Source organism: Pongo abelii, chromosome 4 (assembly GCF_028885655.2).
Source record: "Pongo abelii isolate AG06213 chromosome 4, NHGRI_mPonAbe1-v2.0_pri, whole genome shotgun sequence".
NCBI lineage: Eukaryota > Metazoa > Chordata > Mammalia > Primates > Hominidae > Pongo > Pongo abelii.
Window position 1 is genome coordinate 88513276 of NC_071989.2, and position 19304 is coordinate 88532579.

At 39.9% G+C, this 19304-nt stretch overlaps 1 long non-coding RNA gene across 8 annotated transcripts in view; it reads right to left on the minus strand.

Moving 5' to 3' along the window:
* LOC129059443 (uncharacterized) overlaps positions 1-19304 on the minus strand; it is a 50319-nt gene that overhangs the window by 17614 nt on the left and 13401 nt on the right. For 2 of the 8 annotated variants that reach the window (XR_008525337.2, XR_008525334.2), the window contains one exon: positions 17147-18227. The exons of 1 other annotated variant lie outside the window; for it this stretch is intronic. This is a non-coding gene — a long non-coding RNA (uncharacterized LOC129059443). Of the gene's footprint in view, positions 1-9932; positions 10150-10770; positions 10918-13457; positions 13640-17146; positions 18228-19029; positions 19187-19304 lie in introns of those variants that run through there. 5 more of the 8 variants (XR_008525338.2, XR_008525336.2, XR_008525329.2 and 2 more) reach the window with 5 other exon arrangements.

The following is a 19304-nucleotide window of genomic DNA, read 5'->3' on the forward strand; positions in this document are numbered from 1 at the left end:
TTTGTGTCCTCGCAGTGTGGTTTCTGGACATCATGTAGGAGTGTTACTTTGATTTCAGGTTTTTGGAAACACATAACAAATGTCTCAATTTTTCTGGCACTACTTTCTTTTCATCTTTGTTTTACATCGTATATTTCACTTCTGCCAAAAATGTTATTGTGATACTTCGTGTCCCTTTTTATTGTCTTTGCTACCATATTCTTGTTAATAAGAGAGAAATATGCAAAACTTGTACAGTTACTTAATCCTGGTGGCTGCTGTGAAAAATTCCACTCAGAACAGTTAAGCTGCTGTTAAGCTAATGCAGTTTTTTTCTAAATGGTCCAAATTGATCTTCATTAAATAACTTCCTATTTTTAATTTGTACTATCCTACTTTAATTTGCTTAGTATAAATTAGGTAGTAATTGGCTATGAGATATTTGCAGTCTTTCTCTACTTTCTATTTCCTGCATTTTATAGGTAGACTGCCCCTAGGTCAAGTTTTGTTGTTACTCAGCACCTGTGAGTTCTTAGCATTCTTTCTTAGATTTATGCTTTGAATTAGAAAAGCTTTACCAAAAAAAAAAAAAATCTGTTTTCTGCATGTTGTCCCATAAAATTTTCTTTGGATGCACGAATGCACGAAGCTCTTACAGAGTTTAATGGTTACTTCACCTTGTTGATTTATTGTGGTTTTTTTGCTGGAGCATTTTCATTCTTCTATCAGCTTACAGAAACCTTGAAACATCTGTGTGGTAACATGGAAGTGAAAAGCACATTTAACTGCTTTGCTGCTGCGTATCATGTGGCAAATAAAAGTCATAGGCCTTCAATGTCCCAGGCAGCCAGTGTTGTACAAATGGCTTGTATTCTAACAGTCTATGCTAGCTGGTTATCTGAAGTGCATTTCCCCATGGAAACAAGGATAAGAGGGGCACTTGAGTTTCTAGGTTAGTTCATAATAGCCTGTTCTACCCAGAATATAACTAAAATTATGTGCATTGCAATGAATAAGAGCAGAATATTGTAATATCGGTAACCTAAGTAGCCAGAAAAGTCACAAAATTCAATAAGAAAGAAGCTTTTAAAAACATTTACTGAATGGTGATTGTCAAGGAAAAACAAATTTAGCTAGATAGGGATGTAGAGAAATACTCTTATCATTCCAACAGGGATGACTGAAGGACGTGACACTAGTTTTATTTATTATATATGTTTCTCTTTAAAATAAAAGTAAACAACTTGGCATAGTTCCAAAATATTCTTCAATATACTTTTTAAATAATCAGGTAAAAGATGCTAAATGTAAATTTAATAAGAACTTGTTTTGTTTTAGACAGAGTTGTGCTCTCTCACCCAGGCTGGAGTGTAGTGACGTGATCATGGCTCACTGTAGCCACGATCTCCTGGGTACAAGCAATCCTCCCACCTCAGCCTCCCAAGTAACTGGGACTACAGGTGTGCACCACCATGCCCTACTGAATTTTTTTAATGCTTTTTTTTCAGTAGAGATGAGGTCTCCCTATGTTGCCCAGACTGCTCTCAAGCTCCTGGGTTCAAGTGATTTACCCACCTTGGCCTCCCCAAGTGCTGGGATTACAGGCATGAGCCACTGTGCCCGGCCAAGAAAGTTTTAAGAAGTGAAAAACATCGTGGTTTCCCTCTTGTTTGAGAAAGTTATATCAAAGACACTTTTTATTTCATTTAGCAGCCATGACTTCACCCTCCTTTGGTCCTTTCATTAAAGGAACAGATGAGGGTTCATTGTCTGCTAAGTGACAGGTGCTGGGTGGGATATGGCAGCAACAAGAGAGACCAAAGAGTGGCATATTGGTTTATTGAGAGAGTGAACAATATCTGTGGCAGAGATTTTCCAGTGCAAATGGGGGCAAGGAAGAAAAAAGTGAAGGAGGAAGGGAATTCCTGAAGACGTGAATGGGAGAAGATTTCCTGAAAAGGAATGAATTGAGCTGGGAATGCAAAAGGACAAGATGGAGAAGGTAACTAGAATATTGGACTCACTGGAGAGGAGACAAGAAAGTAGGGAGGGAGACAACTTAGATCAGACAGTGATCGCCCAAGCTGAGGGGTGACATTGTCCACCCCAAAACAACTTCTTGTGACCTAAGGTGAGAAGAGTAAGAAGGGATGGGGAACCAATTTCAGCACAATTAAAGGGAAGGAGCTGTTTTGCAAGATGGATGTTAGAAGCTATAGGAAGTAAAGAATAGGAAAAAGGCTGATTTGGCAGAGATTTTGCTCAGATAAATTCCATGGTTTCCAAGAGTCAATCATAAGAGATCCTTTGAGAAGCGTCCAGAAGTTGCCATTTTTATCTATTTCTTCACAACAAAATGCTGTTTCACATTTATTATAAGGTGATAATGTGTGATTATAAATTGACTAGTTTATTGAGGGGACAGAGTTGGAAAGAGCTAAGTAACTGGGGCCCCTGGAAACACTGAATCAAGAAGTGTCACTCCCTGCAGGGAGGGCAGGAGCTGAGCTCATGAACTAATACCTTGCTCACCCCATTCCTAGCCTCCTTGAATTGCAGATGCTTTGGGTGATATATCCTCATTTTCACTTTAAAGAGTTCTTAACATTTGTTGTAAACGTATTTAAAAGATTCACCTAGTTAGAGCTGTACCCAGTCCCTGCACCCCTAGAAAGATAGCCCATCACCCGTAATTCCCTTAAAGGGCCAGACAAGCTCAGAGACTAAGAGCCGAGAGTGGAGCCAGAACACCTGGGTTTGAATCCGGACTCAAATGACACAGTCATTTCCTAGCAGTGTTGTGTGACTTTGGGCAAGTTACTTAACTTCTGTGGGCCCAGTCTTCATATGTAAATTTGTATAATAATAGTACTTAGATCATAGGGTTACTTTGGACATTGAATGGGTTAACAGATGTGAAACTCTTAGAAAAATGCATGGCTCCAACTAGTGTTAATTTTAAAAAGCAAAACAAAAGAAAACAAAACTTAAAATTCCTTTGCCGGTTACTCATATTAACAAAAACAATTACATATGTTGCTGTATGTATGTCCATTTACCTTCAGAAGCATTCTAGTAAATGCGTGCTATCATGTGAATGGTAAGAGGCTGGCTTAGCCCCTCTGGCTTAGCCCACCTCCAGCACCAACTGTCAGAAGAGCTCTAAGACTAATGGATCTAAACCTAGTTCACTTTAAGTCATTGACCAGCTTTGTTGATTGCGTTTTGCTGTAGCAATGTTAGAAATCACATACATTAAATGCTCCCGATCTTCCTCCTCAGAGATGGCCCTACTCAAAGATGCTAATAATATTTATCTGTGTGTGGATGTAGCTAAATTTCTTTTAAGTAAGTCCATGGAGGAAATAAAAAATACCTCATAACTTTCCCTTTCATCTTTGGATGCCTTCCTTCCAGCAGAGTTTATGTGGAACAAAAACCTGTCTTTCTAGCCAGTTCTGGCACCACACAAGCCAGTGATGTAACCAAAGTTCATCCTTGGGGCACTTCCTACCTGGGCTTGAACCCCTAGTCTGATCTCTGTCACTATACCTACTCTATACCCTCATCCTCACCTCTGTCTTAATGAAAATCTATTGAACATATTTTAAACAGGTAAATAAATGTTAGAGGCCCAATGTATAGCTCCCATCCTGGGAAAAGCCTGCCTGTCTCTTATTCTTCTCCCATGGAAGGCCTTCTCTACATCCTGTCTTTCTGCATTTGGGTAAAATATGCCTAATTCCAAGGGATTTTGTTGGAGGGGGCAGGAGGAGTTATCAATAATATAGTGGACATAAAATGGGATATTTTGAGGGAGAAGGAAAAGAGGAAATGGTGTGGGGAAAAAAAACCCAAGAGCAACAAAGTAGTGGGGGAAACCACAGCAGAAAAGGCATTAGAGAAGGAAAGAGAGACGAAGTAGAGAAGAGAGTTAGCTCCTTTTGTGGTCAGCATCATGAGAAGCAAGTTGAACAGGGCAAGGTTTAGGAAAGGGTCCGCTGGCAGATTTAGGAGGTCAGGTAGGGAGGGTTACTGAAAAGCCTTAGTCGTGAGCTACACTGAGGCAACAATATGGTCCGTCCAACTGGGGGCATGGCAGAGGTGTTAAGTCAGATTGGCAAGTGGCCCAAATTGTTGGTCAGGCTCTGGCCAGGTAAGCCAATTGGCCAGAGGTCGGCACCATGGATAGTCCCAAAGGACTATCCATGTGTGGACTCTGGAGAGAAGTGAAGAGAACCCTACGTATTTGGTGACAGACTAAAGTTTAGTGTTTTTTTTAGCTCAGCCCCTAAGGCTGTTTTGGTTCTACCTATATTCAAAAACAACATTTATTGAGCACCTATTGTGTGCCAGACACCCTTACTAGTGCTGGAGAATGACAAAGAAATGAGATGATACTGTCTGCCCTTAAGAAGCTTACTACTCCCTGGATAAACTAGAAATTTTTAAAAATGAAAATAATGATATGGCCCTCTTGAGGGAGGAGGGTGGGAAGAGGGAGAGGATCAGAAAAAAATAATTGTTGGGTACTATGCTTAGTACCCAGGTGACAAAATGGTCTGTACCTCAGACTCCTGTGACATGAGTTTGCCTTTATTAACAAACCTGCACATGTACCCCTGAGCCTAAAATAAAAATTAAAAAGTAAAAAAAAAAAAAAAAGGCTAATATTTATTGAGCAATTACTATATACAAAGTACATAATTCTAACTGCTATACATAAATTATTTTATTGAATTCTCTCAACAACCTTATGAAGGAGGTATTAATATCCTTATAGATGATGAAGCTGAGGCACATAGAATTTAAGAAACTTTCTTTGTTATGTAGCTTCTTAGAAATAAAGCCAGGATTTAAACCCACACACTCTGACTCTGTGTCCGTGTTTTTAATTACCACACTATCTTGTCTGCAGTTCGTAACAATAGTAATAGATATCATCTATTACCTGCACCGTGCAGCGATACATGCAAAGCAGAGGGGAACACGGGAGGTGCACTTAAATCAAAACTGGGGCTGGGAACAGGGGACAAATTCAGGGAAGTTATTTACCAAAGGTGGTGCCTGGCCCGAGCCTTGAGAAAAGATGCATGTGTCATGGAGATGGTGTAGCAGAAAGCACATCATGCTTAATCTGACAGTGCCAGGCCTGTTGGAGGCCTGAGGTGCCAATTAACTGCCCCCTTCATGCCTCAGATTCTGACTGGTGGATAAGGGACTGAAAAAGCTAAACAAGGACCAAAGTGTGAGATGTACCTGATTCCTTCCAAAACACAGAACTCCCCTGTGGAGGTTTGGAAAACAGTGATAGAATGAGAGATGTGTCATTTTGCTTTTGCATTCCTGTACCTCAATCAAAGAAGAATCGAGATTTTAGTACAGTTTTTGGATACAAGGTCAATATTCAATAAGCAGTACCCTTTAGACATGGAAATCCTCAACAAAATATTAGCAAAAGCAAATCCAGTAATATGTAAAAAGGATAATACATCATAACTAACAGGAGTTTATTCTGGAAATAAAAGGTGGATTTAACATTTGAAAACTAAATAATGTACTTGGCTATATTAACAGACTGAAGAAGAAATACCATATGATCATCTCAGTAGATACTGAGAAAGCATTTGTCAAAATTTAACGTTCATTCATGATAAAAACTTTCAGCAAGCTAGGATTAGAAGGGAACTTCTTAAAACTGATAAAGAGCATCTTCTTAAAAATTTACAGCTAATAGTCTTTTTTTTTTTTTTTTTTTTTTTTTTTTGAGACAGAGTCTTGATCTGTTGCCCAAGCTGGGCCATGCAGTGGTGTGATTGCAGCTCACTGCAACCTCTGCCTCCTGGACTGAAGCAACCCTCCCACCTCAGCCTCCTGAGTAGCTAGGACTACAGATGTGCCACCATGCCCGGCTAATTTTTGTATTTCTTGTAGAGATGGAGTTTTGCTATGTTGCCCACGATAGTCTCCAACTCCTGGGCTAAAGCAATCTGCTATCTCAGCCTTCCAAAGTTCTGGGATTACAGGTGTGAGCCACTATACCTGGCCAATATTCTTAATTATAAAAAACTGAATACTTTCCCCCTAAGATGAAGAGCAAGGCAAGGAAATCTTTTCTCACCACTTCTATACAATATCATACTGGAAATCTTAACCAATGCAAGAAGGCAAGAAAAAGAAAAGGCATACAGATTGGAAAGGAAGAAATTAAATAGTTTCTGTTCACAGATGACATTGTTGTCTATAGAAAACCCAAAGGAATCTACCAAAAAAAAAAAAAGCCCTAAAACTAATGTCAGTTTTGCAAGTTGTGGGATACAAGGTCAATATACAAAAACCAATTGTATAAAATTTTATACTTTTTTGTTAATACAGGGTCTCGCTCTCTTGGTCAGGCTGGAATGCAGTGGCACAATCATAGCCCACTGGAGCCTCAAACTCCCAGGCTCAAGTGATCCTCCCATCTCAGCCTCCTGAGTAGCTAGGACTACAGGAATGCACCACCACATCTGGCTAATTTTTAAATATTTTGTAGACACGGAGTCTTATTATGTTGCCAGGGCTGGTCTTGAGCTTTTGGGCTCAAGCGATCCTCCCAAAGTGTTGGGATTATAGGGTCAGCCACAGTTTTTGTATTAAAAAATAGAAATCCGAATCAGAGGACAGCACCATTTACCACTAAAAATAAAATACTTAGGTAAAAATCTAACCAAATAGGTGTTGAATATTTTATACTGAAACTATTAAACATTGATGAAAGAAGTCAAGAGACCTGCATAAATGGAAAGATACTGTGCTCATGTATTGAAAGACTCAATCTTATTAAGATATCATTTCTTCCCCAAATTAATCTATAGATTCAATACAACCCTAACTAAAATCATACCAGGTATTTTTGTAGAAATGAAAGGCTGATTCTCAAATTTACATGAAAAGGCAAAGGAACTAGAATAGCCAAAACAAATTTGAAAACAGAAGTACAAAACTGAAAAACTCGATTTGAAGACTTTCTATAAAACCATAGTAGTCAAGACAGCATGTTGCTGGCAAAAGAGTAGACATATAGATCAATGGAACAGAAAAGAAAGCCCAAAACCAGATGCAACACAACCATAGTCAATTCATTTTAGACTAAGGTGCAAAGGCAATTTAATAGGAAAAAGATAGTATTTTCAACAATTAGTTCTGTAAAAATTGGATATCCACTTGCCAAAAAAAAAAAGTACTTCCACACATACTTCATTCACACTTCATATAAGAACTGACCTAAAGTGGATCATAGGCCTAAATATAAAACATTATACAATTATTAGAAGAAAATACAGGAGAAAGTTCTCTTGGGTTGAGCCAAGAGACTTTAGATATGGCATCAAACCATGATCCATAAAAGAAAATTTAGGTAAAAACCAGAACAGACACTTCACTAAAGAAGTGACTGCATCATTTTATATTTCTACCAGCATTGCTTGAGGGTTCCAATCCACATCCTTGCGTACACTTATTTTCTGTTTTTTTTTCTTTAATTATTATAATCATCACAATGGTGTGAAGTAGTGTCTCATTGTAGGTTTGATTTGAATTTCCTAATAACAAATGATGCTGAGTATCTTTTCTTGTGCTTATTGGCCATTTGTATAACTTCTTTTGAAAAATGTCTATTCAAATCCCTTGCTCACTTTTTAATTGGATGGTCTTTTTTTGTTTGGTTTAAGTGTTCTTTATACATTCTGGACACTAGACCCTTATCTGATATATAATTTTGTGTGATGAAGAATTTGGCTGGCTTTTGTCTCTAGTTCCTGGGAGGTAGCATCGAAACCCTTGGAATTTCCCAGGGGACAAGAATGTTTTTGTTATTTATGGTGGGCACCTCAGACAACACCTGATAGTTTATGCTATGGAGGTGATTCATGGTAGACTCCTTAAGCTAAAATACACTCAATCTTTTTGATATGAACCATTGGACCAAATACATCTATTATGGACTTAATGGGGTTATATTCCTTTTTCAGTTACACATTCAAGTTTAGAGACATTATAAATCGCATTTAAATAACAATGGTTTGCAATTGGTAAATAAGTAGGTTCACCACAATTCCTCATAATAAACTTTTATATCTCAAAGGCAGTTTTTGTTACCTCTTAGCCTTCTTAATCCAGGCAAAATAACTGTGAGGCCTCTTTCCATTTCTTTAATAATTCTGATGTATGTCTTTTTTCAAAAATTGTAAAGCCTCTTTCAATTTCTGTAATAATTCTGGTGTATGTCTTTTTTTCAGTGCTTAGAAGATTATATTCTTTTAAATTGTAAACATTGGCTCTAAATTCATGTTTTATCGCAATTCCTTAGAATAGTATGTTATGAGAGGTAAAAACTGCCTTTGAAAATATGTAAGTAATACAGTCATCTCCCCTTATCTGCTGTTTCACTTTCCATGGGTTTAGTTACTGGCAGTACTGTACAATAAGCTATTTTGAGAGAGAGAGAGAGAGAGACTACATTGATATAACCTTTATTACAGTATATTGTTATAATTGCTCTATTTTATTATTGTTGTTGTTAATTTCTTACTATGCCTAATTTACAAATTAAAATTTATCATAAGTATGCATGAATAGGAAAAAACAGTATATATAGGATTTAGTACTATCTGCAGTTTCAAGCATCCACTAGGAGTCTTCAAATGCATCCCCCCTATTGTACATTGGTTTGGATTATAGATGCAGTCAGCCAGTAGCATAAATAGAAAGCACGTATGCTTGACCTTTTACTTGCTTCTCAGACCCTCAACATTCAGCAGGAATCTGCTGTCTATATAAGAAATAAAACCTGTCTTTATCTGGAGACTAGGACAGTCTCACTGGGTTTAGAAAGACAGCATTTTCCACCTTGCACTAACATTTATAGTCATCCTCCATGCCCTGAAGTGTCCCATTTCTTTTGATTATCTGATCAACACAATGACATTATTTTGAGCACTGAGTTTCCTGGGTACAAAAGGAGAAGCTGTCAGTTTAGTTGCACATAGCAGTTTAGACTGATGATTGCAATAGATTCATGTGAATTTGCCAATACTTTGACCTTAATCCCTCTTCCTCAAAAATCAATGAAACTAAAATAAAACAATATTGGCAAACTGGCCTGTCATTCACAGTTACCATTTCTGAAAGATCACTGTAGAACTACCACAGTGCAGAGGAATTTAAATTTTTATAAACCCTTCATAATTAACCCATTATTCCTAGATAGATTACTTGTGATTTTCATTCTATTTTATTTATGGTACTATTTTTGTGTTTTTTTTTTTACAATGAACATCTACTTTTTGGTGTTTTTTATTGTGGGAAAATATACTGAAAATCTACTTTTATAATTAGTACTTTTATAATTAGATATTTCCATTTTAGAATGGGGTCTATTGGCTTTTTATGATGAAAGAATCTTTGCTGAGATTTGTATTAAGACAAGTTCATATAAGGCACAACGGAGTAAACATCCACATACTCCTGATGATCTGATCTAGTTTTTGTTATTTTAAAAATTGGGTGTGAGATAGTGTTTTCAGTCTCTGCTAAATGTGCTTATGACCTCTTTCTCTCCCCATTTGTATTATCCCGGATTGGTCACCCAGCCTCAATGGGTGTCAGTTTCCTGTTCTGTAAAACAGAACAATCGTTACTTTGTTATGAGGTTTAAAGCACTCAATAGAGCACCTAACATAGTAGATGAAAAAAAAAAGGAGCTTTTTTTTCTGACTGAGAAAGACCAAATATTTTGTTCAGTTACTTATATGGCTTGATACAGAATTTCATTTGACATTTTGGACTCTGGTCACTACCTTTTCCTATGTTTAATGCTTCCAAATGGTCAGATCCTTCAGTTTTCCTCTACATCTTTCTCATGATGTTCATGACAACTGTGTTATAAAGAAAAGAAGTAAAGATGTGACTTTGATGATATTGGAGCTGTTTATTCAACAAAGATTTGCAGTGACATATCTAGGTTGTGCATTGGTCCAGTTTGCATAGAGGGAATATCAAGTTCCCAAACGGCAGCTTATCTGTTATGGGTTGTCCAGTGCCTGGATTTTTTTCCACTCCTGACTGAGGCTTGGGTATCACCAGACACAGGGTTGGATCAGGCTTGGGAAAGGTGCTTGAGCTACTCTGCTAGAAGGTGAATAAGGGTAGGAGACTATTGACTTTCTTAGACCGAGCTGATAGGCAGTACATGTGAGAGAAAGATGAATAACAACAGAGTAAGGGTCAACTCCCACCCCCACCCCCACCCCCCACACACACATTAATTGTATACGTAAGGGGCTAGAGCTAGCTGCTTTGAGAATCATAAAAGGAAGTGAAACAGAATGTCCCACCCTTAAGGAACTTATTCAAGATAGGCATCAAGGATGAGGTACATGAGTTAAACAGAGTTCACAGTTAAATATCAACATTAAAGATTCCAGTAGGCAGCCTGCGAATAGAGTTGACTGGTATAGACCCTGCTATGGTGACCTAGAGGAAAGAGAGAAAGCTGTGGGCTGATGGAATGAGCAAAGGCTTCACGGAAGACATGGGATTGGACGCGTGGCAGAATTCAAATGGAAGTGAGCAATGGCATGAGAGCAGGAATGGCCAGGTGTGTTAGGTAAGGATGTGCAGAAGCGTTGTGGGAGGCAGAATTGGGGCTGAGGCTGCAGAGATGGCAGGAACACGTGCCTTTGTATAAGTCAGGGACCTGTTTCCTCATCCTCCTGAGAAGATGGAGCACACACTCCCCACCCTCCTTACCGTTCTGACCTTCTGTAATCCTGAGAGCTGACCTGTGGATAACAACTTGCTTTCAAAAGTGGGGGTCTATTGGCTTGTGTGACTGAGAAGGACGAGAGCAGATTCAGGGAGGCTGTGTTACAGCTTGTCTACCTCCTGTTCCTCCACCTGGAAAGGCAGTTACGATGGGGTGGCTGAGACTGTGGGCTTCTCCCAGGCTGTCAGGGTTCACATTTGGCTCCTCCTCTTTCTAGCTATGCTTCAGTTTTATCTTCTGATATAAAGAGTGACAAGCATGGCACCTACCTCCAGGGTTCTTGTGTGAGAGTGCTCGGAAGAATGTCTGGTGCATAGGGAGGGCTCAATACATGACAGCTATTAGTCTAGTCTATGCTTGGCTGACTCAAGCTCCAACTACATTCAGGCTTCTGCTGCAGAGAAGAAAGTGGCAGCTGACCCCAGGTACCATCTTTATGACTCAGCCTTACAGCCAGGAGGCAGTCCCAGAATCCTATCCTGGGACATATGATGAGGAGCCTGGGGTGGAAAAAAATGGAGTGTTAGGTATACAAAGAGTGCTCCTTTGCACACACATCTGATCCTCACAACTGAGTCTATGGAGAAGCAAAGTATATACTCGACATTTTAAGGGTGAAGAAACCAAAGTATTAAAAACTTAAGAGATTCTTGGGAAAATGACAAAACCAGGAATCCACCCAGGCCTGCCGCTCTATTTCACTGTTATCACCAAATCTCAAAATGATTTGTTCCCATGAAATATAGAGTGCCTTTGATGTCCCCTGGAGATATTTTCATTATGAATGACAGCTGCTTCAGAGTCAATGAACGAGTGTTTATTGAGCACCTACTGCATTCAAAGTGCCAAACCCTGTCAGGAAATCAAAGCAAGTCAAGGATGAGTGACATATGGCTCCTGCGTGTGCAGGATTCCTAAGTGCAGTGCAGAAGACAGCACACCCAGGCTTACTTGGATACAGTGTAGCTTGGATCAATGGATCGAAGTTGCTTTTTAATGGGGTTTGGGGAGTAGAGGAGAACTTGGATTTGATAGATTGTTGATTCTTTATTTTGCTAAGAATATTTTTTAAAACACTACTATCTACAATCACTATCATTTCATAGAAAAAGAATATTTTAATTCCTAAAATAGGAAAGGCCAAAATTTCAGCATAAAGGAGGTCCTCTTAATTTTAATAATGAAATTGTATTACAAAATTACATTGTCCTTTTGTCATTTCACAGAGGACCAGTGAAGCTTTTTATAGTGTTTTGAGAACCAGTGTCTAAATGACTTCCTAAATGTCATTCCTGCAAGATGACATATGGCCACATTTTGATATTTTTGAAATTAAAGCTTACTAAAAACACAGGGAAATGTTATTGTATTATTCCCTTATCCAAGCATGGCCCCATCAGTTACTCTAATAGGCATATTCCCATGGTCTAGGCCTCAGTGGTCAATGGCTCTTTAGGATGGGCTTAGAATGGTGCCACAGATGGAGCTAGGTGTAACCCAGGAGAAGTCTAGCTGTTTCCCTTGGGGTCAGGTCAAAGGTGACCAGAGAAGTGCCTTTGATAAAAAAACTTTTTTTTTGAGATGGAATCTCACTCTGTTGTCCAGGCTGGAGTGCAGTGGCGGGATCTCAGCTCACTGCAACCTGCGCCTCTCTGCTTCAAGCAATTCTCCTGCCTCAGCCCCCCTGAGTAACTGGGATAACAGGTGTGTACCACCAGACCGGCTAATTTTTGTATTTTTAGTAAAGATGGGGTTTTGCTGTATTGACCAGGCTGGTCTCAAACTCCTGAACTTAGGTGATCCACCCACCTCAGCCTCCCAAAGTGCTGGGATTACAGGTGTGAGCCACCGTGCCCGGCCAAGAAAACTTTTAAAAATAGTTTTTGTTTTTTATTTTTTCAGAGCCAGGCGCAGTGGCTCACACTGTAATCCCAGCACTTTGGGAGGCTGAGGCAGGTGGATTGCTTGAGCCCAGGAGTTTGAGACAAACCTGGGCAACATGGTAGAACCCCGTCTCTGCAAAAAGTACAAAAATTAGCCAGTTGTGGTGGAGGGCGCTTGAGCCCTGGAGGTTGAGGTTGCAGTGAGTCACGATGGCACTAATACACTCTAGCCTAGGTGACAGAGCAAGACCCTAAGCAAAAACAAACAAACAAACAAAATTTCTTTTCTTGGCTATCGTAACAATTTAGAAATGAAGAATGCTCAAGGAATAGTGTTACTATGTTATAAGCAAAATTATTAATATAGTCTATTCAATGACTGGAAATCCAAAATCTCCCAGTGTCTCAACTGTGCCAATCCTAATGACGAAAACCTCCCCTTTCTAAACACACTGAAGGCCCCTGCTGTGCAACCCTGCACAAGTATAGTTTTTTCTGAATCTTGATTACAAAGCGATTTCAATAATAATTTTTATTCTTTAAAAAAAGAGCATATTCCTCACCAGTAAGACAAGTGAATATATTTTAAGTGTTCCTGTGATCTTTCAGTTTGTTCCTGTAATAACCTGAATAACTACAGTAATGACACTGGAAATAAAAGCAGAAGATCAAGAGTTAAAATTCAACTCTTTAACCCCCAAATACGATATTATCAGAGTCAAGAGTGGAGCCCTGGGGCATGTCTTGGGTGGAGAGGTGGGGCATGTCTTAGTCCATTCCTCCTCTGATATAACAAAATACCTGAGACTGGGTAATTTATAAACAATAGAAATTTATTTCTCACAGTTCTGGAGGCAGGCAAGTCCAATATCAAGGTGCTGGCAGATTTAGTGTCTGGTGAGGGCTACTCTCTGCTTTCAAGATGGTGCCTTGTTGCATCCTCTGGAAAGGGGGAATGCTGTGTCCTCATCTGGTGGAAGGGATTGAAGGACAAAAAAGGACCTAGCATGAATTCCATTCGTGAGTGTGGGGCCCCCATGACCTAATCCTCTCCCCAAGGCCCTACCTTCTAATATCATCACCTTGGGGTTTAAGTTCTAACATGTGAATTTTAAAGGGACATTTACATTCAAGCCAAACAGGTGATTTCCCGTTTTTCCTCAGATGCTATTAAAAAATAAGGTTTAAAGTATCCCCAGGATATTTTGTTTTCCATAAAGGCAATCTATAATCCAGCTTCCTCATTCTCTTCCACAATTAAAGTGCTTGCCAGTTTGTATTTGAGATTAAAATAACACAAACATAGATGTAGTCTGTGAGTGAAAACCTGCTAGGTTTACCCATGGGAGCTAATTTTGTCATAAATAACAATCACAGCAGTAGATATCAGCATCTACAACATGAGAGTCACATAAATAAACTCATTGACAGTTAACTTCACACAACTCATGCAAACAAAGGCAAATAAAAGTAAATGAAAATGTATATGCAATATGATATAAAAGCTCTCAGGCTTGACTCTTCTGAAGTTATTTCTCGTAACAGCCTGCAGCATACTGATTTCTGAGGCTTCCTTTCTAATTTCTGTGGTCCTGATTGCCTTCTTAATAAAACATCACAGAATTTCTAGACTAGGTCAAGACCTAGAGATTGATGCTACATAGAGACCACATTCTATAAAACGAGTGTGCATTTTTATTCCAGCACTAAAGGAGAGCAGAACTGTAATTTGAACGAAATATGATTATTGAATTCTACAAGAGAAAATGAAACACTCCAGGTGCCAACTGCCAGGCAGTGTTTCTGGCTCCAAAGGACAGCCTGAGGCAATGCCAGATGGTCCTTTTCAGGAAATTGAGCTTGTCCCCAGTATAGGAAATCTGAATGACTCTATCCCACAGGAAATGCTTTATTGTACATTACCATTAACTTCGTGACAAATAAAAGAATGAGGGTGGCAATAGCTGAACACTGATCAAAGAAATGAGCTTGTTAATAAATGATTGAGACAGGCTGGGCTCGGTGGCTCACGCCTGTAATCCTAGCACTTTGGGAGGCCAAGGCAGGCAGATCATGAGGTCAGGAGTTCGAGACCAGCCTGGCCAACATGGTGAAACCCCGTCTCTACTAAAGATACAAAAAATTAGCCAGGCGTGGTGGCGCATGCCTGTAATTCCAGCTACTGGGGAGGCTGAGGCAGGAGAATCACTTGAACCCAGGAGGTAGAGGTTGCAGTGAGCCGAGATCGTACCATTGCACTCCAGCCTGGGCCACGAGGCGAGACTCTGTCTCAAAAAAAAAAAAAAAAAATTGAGATTCCTGCTGAATTTCTTGGCATTTTGGCTAAGATCAGGGATTGCGAGTAGAATAATCACAATCAGGGATTGTGAGTAGAATAATCACAATCAGGGATTGTGAGTAGAATAATCACAATCAGGGATTGTGAGTAGATAGCTCACTAATGAAAAAATACTATGTATCTAGCAATGTATGAAAAATCTATATGTGTTAATCCTTTCAACAACCTCATAAGGTCAGTGTCATTATTACTATCATCATCATTGTCGTCGTCATCATCATCATCCCTACATACAGACATGGAAATCAATAGACACATTTCCATTGGATTTTGAGGGGCTAGCTTATAGTGTTGCCTAAGGTTTTTTGATGAATGGCAGAGCCAGGATATGAATCCTGTCTGTTTGATTTTAGTGTCTGAGATTGATATTAAGCATACTAGTCTCATGACTACCCCTAGCATTTATATAAAACAATACTGCTTCAAATATGCTATCTTTTGAGTGTTAGGCAGCTCCACTGTGGCTTGACTTTGCTCAGATAACATTTGCTGGGGAGCTTCTCTATTTTGCTTTTCGCTTTCCAAGCCCTTACTGAAGTGTCTTATACAGGCTTGCCTTCCAAAGGTACATTTCTACATCAATTCTGTCCCCACATCACTGTCAAAGTTCTATGCATTACTTTCCTGAATAACATATCAGGAATGCTATCTTTGGGGCCCCATTCAAATGAACAAAGATGAGGTTAGCAATTTTAATTATCTAGTTGGCTGTGTTAATTTGGGGCCTAATTTACTATATGGCCAACTTTGTAAAATTGGTATTTATCTTTATTCTCTTAAAACCTTTTTATTTCCCCACCAGATGGGGTCTCACCGTGTTGCCCAGGCTGGAGTGCAGTGACTATTCATAGGCATGATCAATGCATGCTATAGACCTGAACTCCTGGGCTCAAGAGATCCTCCCGCCTCAGGCTCCTGAGGATGGGACTACAGGTGCACACGACAGTGTTCGGCTAAGACCTATTTTAATAAGCCCAGAGACCCTAGAGATGAGCTCAAATACCCATAGAGTGTTGAGCTGAGAGAAAGTGCTGTGGTCAGGGCCAGGGGAGGTTCTGCTCAGATCCTCTATCCTCAGAACATTCCTTTGCCTAGTTATTGGCACATTCCCTTGGATACTGAGAATGCACTTCATTCCTGCCACACAGGCTGTGACACTTAAGCTCAGGCATGGAAACTGACGCATCTAGAAGACAGTCACATTCAGACTTTGGGAAAAATGAAATACAGCCACACTGTAGCTAACTTTCTATGGATTGTTACTGCAACGACTAGGCACCATCATGGATCATACAGCAGACCGTGAGTTTCCTAAAATCTTTACAACGTCTTTATAACAAACAGTACCCCAACCCAAAATGGGAAAATGACGTGCAATTCAATATCATTATATAACAACTTTTTACAAGGTCAAAAAGTCATAAATTGCTACTTGAATAAAAAGACTATCTCAAAGATTTTACGTCTCCTGTCCTCTGGCCCTCCATCTGCCGGCTAACCTGACATTCCAGAACTCATTCTAGTTTGGGATCTTCAGTTCAAATGACATATACTCTGTTCTCTGCTAACAATAGAATTATGTCCATCAATCAGTTTTTAAAAAATGGCTTAAATGGTGGCATTTCTCCTCTGCTAAAATAAAATTTTTTTTAAAAAGCCTTTTAATTTTTATGCTGCTATAGATGGGCCAGGGCTAAGCTTAGTGAAAATTAAAAACCTAAAGTAGGCCAGGCGCGGTGGCTCACGCCTGTAATCCCAGCACTTTGGGAGGCCGAAGCGGGTGGATCACCTGAGGTCAGGAGTTGGAGACAAGCCTGGCCCAAATGGCAAAACCCTGTCTCTAGTAAAAAATACAAAAATTAGCCAGGCGTGGTGGCAGGTGCTTGTAATCCCAGCTACTCGGGAGGCTGGGGCAGGAGTATCATTTGAACCCGGGAGGCGGCAGTTGCAGTGAGCCAAGATTGTGCCACTGCACTCCGGCCTGGGCAACGAGAGCGAAACTCCATCTCGAAAACAAACAAACAAACAAACACATCTAAAGTAAGCCAAACCCTGCAAATTATAATATTGTTTGAGCAATTGGGTTACCACATAAATTCTGAGAGGTGATAGGCAGGGTCAGATTTATAATATTGCTTAATATAGGGCCTGGAAATGTAAGAACATGGACTCATTCAAGCTATATTTCCTCTCCCATCAACCTTCCTCTAGCAAAGTTCCTTTTCTCCCATGTCCAAAGTCAGGCTCCTATCTTCGTTAGGGTCTGAGACCCACAGTTCCTGGTAAATTTTAAAAAGCACTCTAGAGTTAAAAACAAGAACAAAAATATTAACTATTGCTAACATGCATGGTGTGCTTAGTATGCTGGGCTAAGCATATGTAAGTGATCATTAACTATCCTTTCAGAAAAGTGCAATATTCTTGAACAGTTGAGTAACTCCCTTAAATCACAACTTGCAAGTGGCAGAAGTGGGATTTGAACTTGAAGCTTGGAACAAACATGAGCCTCCTGCCTGAATCCATGTGTCTAAGAGATACCAGACTGTCTCCCTGGACCAGACCCTGTGCAACACCCTGCAGGGAAAATAGATGAGTAGGCTATGATCACTCTTCCAAAAGCCCACAGTCTGGTTGGTGAGATAAAACATAAATACACAAAAGTTAACAATCCAAAAAAGTTAAGTGTATTTCAAGAACTGTCACTTGCAATACAAAGGGGGTTGTCAAGTACATCTGACCTCTCCTATCCTAACTGCAGTAGGAGTTGGAGGTGGGGAATTTTCTCAGGTTCAGGGGCTTTTCAGGTGAGAGCAGAGCCTACACCAGGGGTCAGGGCAGGCAAGTGCTGGAGAGGCTGGAACACAGGGATTGAGGCTGGACTGTAAACTCTTGCATAGTAGTTTAAAGTTTACTGTACTTCAGGCCAGGTGCAGTGGCTCACACCTGTAATCGCAGCGCTTTGGGAAGCTGAAGCGGGTGGATCACCTGAAGTCAGGAGTTCAAGACCAGCCTGACAACGGGGTGATACCCCGTCTCTACTATCTCTACTAAAAGTACAAAAATTAGCCGGGTGTGGTGGCAGGTGCCTGTAATTGCAGCTACTCAGGAGGCTGAGGCAGGAGAAGCTTGAGCTCAGGAGGTGGAGGTTGTGGTGAGCCGAGATCACGTCACTGCACTCCTGGGCAATAAGAGTGAGACTCTGTCTCAAAAAAAAAAAAAAAAAGTTTATTGTCCTTCAGCGTCCTTCAGAACAATTGAAGGTTTTGACCAGGGGATGGATGTGAACAAAATGATCCATTTGCTCAGTCACTTACCAGAGAGGATGACAACATGACAGTTGGTTATATTTATCATTTATGTAGCTTCCCAGAACATATTTTTCAGTAAACTCTTTAATTAAAATATAACACGCCTACAGAAAAGTACACACCTCATAAGCACATAGCTCATTGAATTTATATACAGTGAAAACAACTGTGAACCAGGACCCAGATCACTATCTAGAAAACTGCCAACACCCTAGAAGGCTTTCTAGTACACCCTTGCAGATAGTAATTCCACAAGGCTAACTGCTGTTCTGAATTCTGTCACCATATATTAGTTTTGCCTACTCTTTAGTCTTATTTAAATGGAATCATATACTGCAGACACTTTGGTGTTGGGCTTTTATTCTCAGCATAATGTTTGTGAGATCCATCCATCTTGTTTCCTGTAGTTGGACTTCATTCATTTCATTGCTGAATGTTATTCCATTGTGTTAAAATATGCCAGAATTGATTGATATATCTGTTCTAATGTTGATGGGCATTTGGGTAGTTTCCAATTTGCAGATAGCATGAATAATGCTGGTATGAACACTCCTGTGCCCAGTAGGTTTTGTAAATCCTTCCACATTGAGTTCCAGGTTATGAGTACTTCCTTCCTAAAGTAAAAACTAGAACTCAGTAGCCTGCTTCCTGAGCAACATTGGCATCTGACCTAGATTCTTCTTTTAAACATACCTGCTCATGACTTCAATTTGTGGAGAAAACCATGAGGAAGCAGCTGGAAAGAGTAGTGGAGAGTGGCCAAGACACACTGAGCTTCCGGGAGCAGACAACTGCAGCAGTGTCCCATGGACACCAGTGCCAGAAGCAAGAGCACCTCTAGGAGGCAGTCCTGGGAAGTTGCAGAGTATTGTCAAAGACAGGCATGTAAACAGGTAATTCCTAAATAGTGAGATGAATGCTAACCTAGAGATAATGCAATTGTAGCACTGGAGAGGACACTAAATTCA